We start from the raw sequence: 9,749 nt of genomic DNA, 5'->3' as shown, positions 1-9,749 counted from the left end.
TATGATACAAAACTATGCTAACCTTATGTGTACTTTACATATGATACAAAACTATGCTAACCTTATGTGTACTTTACATATGATACAAAAACTATGCTAACCTTATGTGTACTTTACATATGATACAAAAAACTATGCTAACCTTATGTGTACTTTACATATGATACAAAAACTATGCTAACCTTATGTGTACTTTACATTTGATACAAAAATCACTGAACTACACTGTGCTGTAGATACCAACCATACACACACTTTCACTATATCACAATCATATATTTACAGATTACTCTTTTTTATGCTATTTATTAATGCCTTGCAATACTTATGACTTTTATTCACTCACACACTTGGTCAGAACCTCAGTCTCTATCACTAATTTGTTAAAAGCACCTTGAAAATAATTATTGAGTTCTACTGGATATTTTTTTCATTAAACAGTCACATCAAATAAGTGTAAAACAATTATCTAGTGTATTCTTACAATAAAATCATCTACTCTTTATTTAAGTGACAAAAATGTAAAACAACATAATCTAGAATGAGAGTCTTCACGATCACAGAACACATAAGCACACAACTGGCTTTTGTATTTTATAATGACATATTCCATGTTTCTTTAATGTAATGTGTCAATTACAGGAATTGAACTCTGAATTGTAACATTATAAGCCCTCAATCTTACAACTGAAGACCCCTTCCCCCCCAAAAAAAAGAACATGCAAATTGTACTTATGAAACACAATGTTATACTACATATTTATGTACCCACAATTTTATTGACCTTGACCTTTGACCAATGATCTTCAAAAGTTAGTCAAGTCTAGAACTTTGTATGTAATACCTGTTAGATACATTTAATCAAAATCCATCCACCAAATTTTGAGATATCCTATCCACTACGTTGGGACTGACGGATGACCGGACAAGGACAAACCGATCTGCTTCATCCTGCTTTATAAAGCAGTGGTGATATAATTACGGAAAATCTTGTTTTTTATTATTCTACTTAAATACACAGTTCACTACTAATAACAAGAAAAGCACACAAAGTTCTTACCGTAACAAAGTAAACAACTAACTTTAAATAATTATGAACTTTACGATGAAATTATCAAAAATAATCAGTAATTTTCTACAGCCTATGTGTACATGAAATATCCAAACTGTATCAATCCTTGCCACTTTTTCCAATTCAATTAATTCTACACAGCTAAACATGTCATAATTATCATCTTGACTTTGTGGGGATTTGAAAAGTAATTTTATTTAAATGAAAGATTTTAACATAATCATTCAGATATGAACATGTTAAATCAAATCACAGACACAGTTCTGATTGAACTTCATATATATATATATATCTTACCTTTCTTTTGTAAAGAACTATACAATTGGCTATAATATATTCACTCCTTTGATACTTTATTTCATAGTTATTCACACTAAAAGAGTATTAACATACAATTATATCTGCTATTTCTTTATTAGAATAATGATACAGTTCAAAAGCATCTTGTAACAACAGATGTTAAAATGAAGTCTGAAATATTTTATACACAGTATGACTTTTGATAGCCAGTTAGTCCTTTTGTTATTTCAACTATTCATCTTCATCATCATCTTCTTCTTCCACTTCTATCTCTTCATAAAACCCTCCTCTTGCCAATGCTGTAATAACATACAAGGAAGGTTATTGATGTCTTCACATTATACTAAAACATTATCTGAGTTATCACAGCATTATACTTAAGGAAGAAACGGTAAAGTACTTTGAAAGGTACAATTTACTTGAATTGTAAAAAGATGCCTTTTTTGGTATATTATGATTTATAGCCTATGGAAAAGAAATCTTAACTAAAACTTCCTCTTTCATGTGAAGCAGAAGCAGTCTTGGCAATAAAAATCAATGTACTTTAACAAAAAATCTCTGAAAGTATCAGGCTCCCAATTTATATAAATTCCACTTTAAATTTTTGTTATCTGTCCTTAATTGTTTTACCCATAAAATCTTCCTTACTAGAACTGTGGCTGTATTGTTGGTTTTGTAATTAAACAATTTGTTGCTTATCCTTGCCGTCACCATATAAAATCACTGAAACTGCTAATATAGTAAAAAATAGTACATTATTCATTTAACTAAATGAGGGGGTTAAAAATAATACATTATTCACATATGACTTTAGATTGAAGACTAAGTAAGGGGGACTGCACTCCTTTCTCAGTCATCATATCAACCAAGTATGTTGCAAGTGGAGTCAAACTCTGATAACAGAGTACAGTAAATGTGTCTTGTGATCATATGGTAGGTCAGAGGTCCGCAAATACTATTAGCGCAAGATCCCCCTCCCTCCCTCCCAGAACATTCTGCATCCTGACTGAAACCCCCCTTACCCAATGAATTTACAGATACTCAGTACCTTAAAATGTTGTGTATTTTGAGCATTTGCTATGGTTTCAAGTTTGGGAAACCATACAGTAGATGGTAACTAATATAATGTCTTCGTATCCTGCAATCTGGGGAATGAATTTTATTATACATTCTAGCTGGTCTCACCATATAAATATTGGAAGTTTATAGAAATATGTCAAAAGGTCATCTTGTAACACTATCATTCAACAGATGAGCATGAATAAGCATGTGTCAAAAACTTTCCATTCACACACAAAAAGTTTTTTATTCCTGATCAATGGTCAACAGTAGAAATAGGCCAGAATGCATGGGAACATTCTTTAAGGAGGAAAAAGTAATATACCATTCCAACTGTGATTTATAAATATACTACATTCTGGAATTGAACTGACTGTATCTAGATTGTCACTCTTTGAATTAGCTACAACATGCACCATTTACATATGCCACGCTGAATCTCTGATTTTTCCATATTATGATTCACTCTGTCCTTTGTGACCTTACTATGTATGTTAAATCATTTATTATGCTATGTTAGTCAACAGATAGCATTTTTCTAGCCAATTTCATTATGTCTGATAGAAATTTATCAAATTTAAAATATAAAATGCATAATTACTTTAACACATAACAATGCTTTTATCTATGTGCATTACACAGGTTGGTGAACTTTACCACAATGTTCAAGGAGAAGGATCTGGGTAGTATAGAGTAAGTTGGTGACTTTATTACAATGTTCAAAAAATAGATCTGGATAGTATAGAGTAGGTTGGTGAACTTTACTACAATGTTCAAAAGAAGGATCTGGATAGTACAAAATAGGTTGGTGAACTTTACTACAATGTTCAAAAGAAGGATCTGGGTAGTATAGAGTAAGTTGGTGACTTTACTACAATGTTCAAGGGGACGGATCTGGGTAGTATAGAATAGGTTGGTGACTTTACTACAATGTTCAAGGAGAAGGATCTGGATAGTATAGAGTAGCTTGGTGACTTTACTACAATGTTCAAAAGAAGGATCTGGATAGTACAAAATAGGTTGGTGAACTTTACTACAATGTTCAAAAGAAGGATCTGGGTAGTAAAGAGTAAGTTGGTGACTTTACTACAATGTTCAAGGGGACTACTCTATACTACCCAGATCCGCTTGGTGACTTTACTACAATGTTCAAAAGAAGGATCTGGATAGTACAGAATAGGTTGGTGAACTTTACTACAATGTTCAAAAGAAGGATCTGGGTAGTATAGAATAGGTTGGTAAACTTTACTACAATGTTCAAAAGAAGGATCTGGGTAGTACAGAGTAGGTTGGTGACTTCACTACAATGTTCAAAAGAAGGATCTGGATAGTACAGAGTAAGTTGGTGAACTTTACTACAATGTTCAAGGAGACGGATCTGGGTAGTACAGAGTAGGTTGGTGAACTTTACTACAATGTTCAAGGAGACGGATCTGGGTAGTATAGAGTAGGTTGGTGAACTTTACTACAATGTTCAAGGAGACGGATCTGGGTAGTATAGAGTAAGTTGGTGACTTTACTACAATGTTCAAGGAGACGGATCTGGGTAGTATAGAATAGGTTGGTGAATTTTACAACAGCATTCAAAAAGATGGTTCATAAAGTAGGTGACCATAAGTATGAACTTTGAAATTAGCAGCAGGAGATAGTGAATTTTATTGTTTGTAAACTCCATAATATTACAAACTTATTGGTCCATATCTTAAACTATGTGTTTCAAATTCTCATTAAATTTTATCTTTGGACTAACATCCAACTAATCCTAGTTCACAGGAGTCTGGGATCTATTTTAATGTTAATGGTTCAAGATTTTGTTTATTTTAGGAACTAACTAGTGGTGAAAATTAATTTTCATAAGTCTGTCATTTAATATATATACATACATAAATAAAAATTTGTACTTAAATGTTTTATATAGCTACAGAAATTATGCTTATTACCTATTATCTTTTTATACCTTCTGGTTGAAATTTTATGTTTCTGAGGCTTTGCTGAAACATATAACATAAGTAGAGTTCTTAACAAATATTAAGATTCTAATTGAAGCCACTAATTAATAATTGCTTTTCAAAAGTATAATGCTGATGATAAATATAGTGTCTCTATGTAGATCTTTTCTAGTTTGAGATAAATGGACACTATATAATTTAACAACTCTATAAATACAACCATTTTTATTAAAGTATGCCATTTATTGTGCTTAAACGTTATCACTGTTTTACCTATCATGCAAAGCAGCCTATTGGTGGCAGTGTTATGGATCAATACCAGCTAGTCACCAATTTTTCATTAGATGTTTAAAACTTCAAATCAGTCAAACAATTAATAATAACTTGCTTCACCAGAACAGCTCCTGTTTAAAATAAAGTAATATCCATATCAAATACGTGATGTGACAGTGAATATCTGTGTGACTGGCTTCACTACTTTGCATCACCAATGAACTAACTACAAAATGACTAAATGCCATGTAAACCATAGATATAAGTAATGTAATACCACTTGATTGAATTAGTCAAAGTAATCTTGTTGTTAATGTAAATACAATTATTTTACATACTTCATGGGTTATTATGATTAAAGAAATATTTGTACATGTAATCAATGTACACAAACAAACAGAATTCAGAGACACACAGTTCCTAAGTTGACCCTTTACAAAGGCAAAGGGTTCAACCCAGTTACCCTTGTAATTAGTGATCTATGTTATTTTAAATGAATCATCAAAGCACAAGCTCTGACCCAGAATGTGAAATGTAACTTGAACAGTGTATGTAAATCATGTGATCTGGGGGTTCAGATCCCTACTAGATCCTATATAAGGTCTGGAAATTGGTGCACATTTGTAGTTTAACTTTCCCTTGCTGCTTATCTCTACTATGTGATTTGTATATAAATGTATTTTTTAGTATTCCTCTTGAGTTTGTATCACTATTGAAAATAATCATGCATACAAGAACACAATGCAAAGACAAACAAAAAAACACCAGTAATAAGAGTCAGAAAAGCAACTTAGTTGTGAAATCTTCATCAGACATGATACATCATGATGTGTACAGACATTTATCAGACATGATACATCATGATGTGTATAGATATTTATCAGACATGATAATCATGATGTTTACAGATATTTATCAGACATGATAATCATGATGTGTACAGATATTTATCAGACATGATACATCATGACGTGTACAGATATTTATCAGACATGATACATCATGATGTGTACAGAAATCTTCTGTTATAATATCAAGTTGTCTTTGTTTTTTCTTTGGAAAATGATATACAAAACGTTTCAACTGGTTACCTAGCCGAAATAGTAAATTCTTTAAACATTTTTCAACACTTGTTGATAGACATGGTCAAAATACTTATATGTGTGTGTGTGTGTGTGTGTGTGTATATATGAAACTTTCTTTGGTTCTGTATATACATAACAAAACAGTGCATAGATGGTAACAGTGTGCTTGTCAAGAAGAATATGTTAACAGTTGTAAAAGGACTTAGCCTTGAACTAGAGTTCCCTAATACATGCAACCGAAAACCTAATAGATCAATAAGCTAATTCTGCTTATCATCATACTTGAATTAACCTACCTTTATATATATATACAAACTTTACATATAAAAATATACATACTTGTAAAGTATATCATGCAAGTTTTAAAAAGTTAAATAAGCTCGTGAAAGGATTTAGCCTTGAACTAGAATTCTCCAGTGGAAGCAACCTAAAATCTAGTAGATTCACAAGTTAATTTTGGTTACTTCTCATCATTCTACTTTAAATACCTTATCTTTATTTATAAAACTACTTTACAACTGAAAATATGCATACTTATAAAATACATTACATATGTTTGAAAAAAGTTAAACAAGCTATGTGCTTAATGTAATCTTTCTTAACATACAATTGCAAATTATTGAGAAGTCCTTCAAACAAATTTTTGTATGCTCTAAAAATCATAAATATGAAATATCAAATAGTTTTTCATAACTACACTAACCTTCTAAAGTTTGAGTGACGTCCAATTTCAACACCTTATCAAGGTTTTCTTCATTTTGCTCCTGCTCCTTTAGAGAGAATATTGTCAAACAGAAATATAAACAGATATTTAAAAATAATATGTCAATGAAAGATCAAAATGTTTCTTATTGCAAATATATCTACAAAGAACTGGTAAACCATTTTCTTAATATCATAACTCTCAAAGCAATGCTGAAAATTCCTTTAACTTAAACCAAACTGTTAGTTTGCAAAATATATATATACATGAATTTTAACAGAAAGTAGGGATCGTTAGTTATTCATAGAATTGCCATAAGAAGTATCCAAAAAAAAATAAATTCTACAATAAAAAGTACACAAACAAGTAAAGTGATACTAGTTGGATAGATTTCAAAAGACTTTTCAATCTCTTTTCGTTGACATTGTGATTCGTATAGCTAAATGAAGCAGTCTAAATTTGTCATACTTAATCATACATTTATAAGCAGGTTAGGTGACAATTCAGTATTATAAAATATTAAATATTATAATTTATTAACAAGTCATTCACAACTTTAATAATTATAATTCATTCTAATACTTAAAATAAATTCAGTTCTTGACAATATGTTTTCATTTAACACATGCACATGTATATATAAAAATGGAAAGTATATAGTCTTCATCTTTTTTTTATTTATCAAAATAATTTTAATAACCTAAAAAAATGTTATATATAAAAATAATTTTAAAAACCTAAGAAAATGTCAAGGAATAAACTTTTGTGCCTTTCTGACATATTACAAATAAAACTAAAAATTGTTTGTATTTCCTTGAAAAAAATTCTAATCAAACATTTAAGACTATTCAAACATTTTTCTATCAACCTACATATACAATATCTACAAAGTTAGCAGTAATTTTTTTTATTCAGACTACTTGAGTATGTTAATAAGTCTCATTATACATGTTATTCAGTCATCTCCTTGTAAAACCTGTATTCTGAATACATGTGCTTTCCAAAGTTTCTGTTGACTCGGACATTATTTATGGTCTCCATCCAACTCTAAGAGTACGAGTTTGTTGACACAGTATTCCTCTGGTAATCTTAATTTAGAGAGCTTTGGTTGAGTTTCATTTGCAGGTTTAAAAATACATGTATTGTACTATAGTTTTAAAATAAGTTATTATAACATTTTTTTATTTTTTTTCTTATTCCTGTAAACTCCCAGTGGAGTTACAAGCTCCGCACCCAACCCTCCCCCTTTCTCATCCTGGACTTGGGACCAGGTAAAGGCAGAGGTTGGCATGTTTGGTGTGATGGGGATTCGAACCCACGACCCTCAGATTACGAGTCGATCGCCCTAACCACCTGGTCATGCCGAGCCTTATTATAACATACTCATATAAAATTATTCAGTCCCATTACATTGTGGTGCTTTATATGAGTTCCTGAAGGTCAATCATATCTTACACACTTGACTGTTTATATTTTTTGTGAATTTCATCTTTTAGCTTCTTTAAAATATGTTATTTACTGTTGTAACTTGTACGGTTTGGGAGCTTCTGACTGTTCCTTATGTAGTATAACAATGTATTTTAAAATTAATTGTGTGAAAAGAGGTAATTAAAAGCAAGTAATGAAATAAAGCTGCATTCTCAAAACAATTCAGATTTGCATCCAGTATTTAGTGTTCATTAAACTTATACTGAAAAATAGTCACCCTAAAATTCAATGTACAATAATCACACACACACACACCCTGTATAAGTATTACTAGTGAACAATGAAAACAAAACATACAAATTCAAACAAAATTATCATGATTATCAACATTAAATGTTCACAATATCGTAATTTACATATTTTTTGTAGAATAAAATCATGACTATACAGGAGAAAAAATTATTCTTAAGAAATCATTAGCTTGCCATACGGATAAGATGTAAATGTGCTAAATCTGAGAAGTTCCTTACTAAAGTAACTGAAAAACTAAAACACAATTTTTTATTATTATGTATAGTTATGTTTAAAAATGTATTGATATTTGACATTATTCAGGACCTCTGTGAAAATTATATGAAAAAGATCATTTAATAGTACTAAAAATAGAACACAAAGATTTAACCAATGTAAATATTTTCCTTACCTGAAAATGTTTCATATAGATACTTATCTCTCTGTACCACCAAGAATTATTATTTTGAATGTACTGTTGTGTAATTTCCTGTGCATATCATAAGCCTTGAACAAAGCCCCTACCCCTACACAGAGTTTCCAAGGGTTGTCACATACCAGGGGTTTTCCTTTTCTGACACTGTTTCCTTAAAGGAGCTCATTTTTTGTAATTTCTCTGCACCAGCCCCTCCACTATCTTCAATGTGGGATTCTAACTCTTATTGGTGCAGAGAGGTAAGTAACATTGCTGAAGTTAATATTTTATTTATCTGAAAATGTACTTCAGACAAATACTCACCTCTCTGCACCAGGGAGTTTACGTCTTCAAGAATAAGTCTATAATTAAGTGCTTGTATTCATGAAGAGTACTGTGCATGGAGGATGAGTTACCCTTCTATTGGTGGTAGGCTATAGTCTAATGATTATTACATCATAGGCTGCTATAATACATGTAGACATCAATAGGAGTAGCTTTGTTCAAGGCTTGTGGCATGTGCAGGATGTTACATAGTAGTGTGAGATAGGTAATTGCTTTTGGTGGTACAGAGAGGTAAGTAGTGTTTCTGATATCAAGTTATTTAACTCTTACTTTTTTACATACAGTAAATAATGATGTATAATACATAGAATTGAGTATATGAAAACAACTTTGAATATGTGAATCAGCAAATCACGTGACAGCCACAGCAAATACAAAATCATGGTGGAATAGAATGTATCAGAACTAAATTTTGACATTGTTTGGTGTTTTGTACATACATTGATGGCACCAAAAACTGACTGCTTTTGAGAAAGGAATATAACACTTTAGAATGATATTCATAAACTCAGATCACAAAGATGTGTTCAGATTGGAGATTTAGAATTTTGAAGAGTAGACTACCATTGTACTTAATAGCACTGGGAAACAAAGGAATATGGATCAATTTTGGACATCAGAGCCATCCAGAAAGAGACCTGCAACAAATCATGCCCTAGCCATGGTAAGCACAGTGCAGCATTTTGTAAAACAGTTGACGATCTACAAACAAAAGTATCAGTGCAAAATGACAGTAGGGTAGGGGTTCACCAAGATAAGTCTTCCAGTCAAACCTCCTATTCAACCATCACATATCTCAAACAGTTAGAGAATGAAATAGGTAATCATA

At 31.1% G+C, this 9,749-nt stretch overlaps 1 long non-coding RNA gene across 1 annotated transcript in view; it reads right to left on the bottom strand.

The window, feature by feature from the left end:
* The window catches only part of LOC111086945, a 17,916-nt gene that overhangs the window by 1,015 nt on the left and 7,152 nt on the right, over positions 1-9,749 (bottom strand). The window contains exons 2-3 of the long non-coding RNA XR_002611661.1: positions 6,442-6,508; positions 23-1,671 (exon numbers count right to left, since the gene is read on the bottom strand). This is a non-coding gene — a long non-coding RNA (uncharacterized LOC111086945). The remainder of the gene's footprint in view (positions 1-22; positions 1,672-6,441; positions 6,509-9,749) is intronic.

Source organism: Limulus polyphemus, unplaced genomic scaffold, assembly GCF_000517525.1.
Source record: "Limulus polyphemus unplaced genomic scaffold, Limulus_polyphemus-2.1.2 Scaffold56, whole genome shotgun sequence".
In the NCBI taxonomy this organism is placed as follows: domain Eukaryota; kingdom Metazoa; phylum Arthropoda; class Merostomata; order Xiphosura; family Limulidae; genus Limulus; species Limulus polyphemus.
Note: the sequence above shows the minus strand (reverse complement) of the source record. Positions and strands in the feature narration are given on the sequence as shown.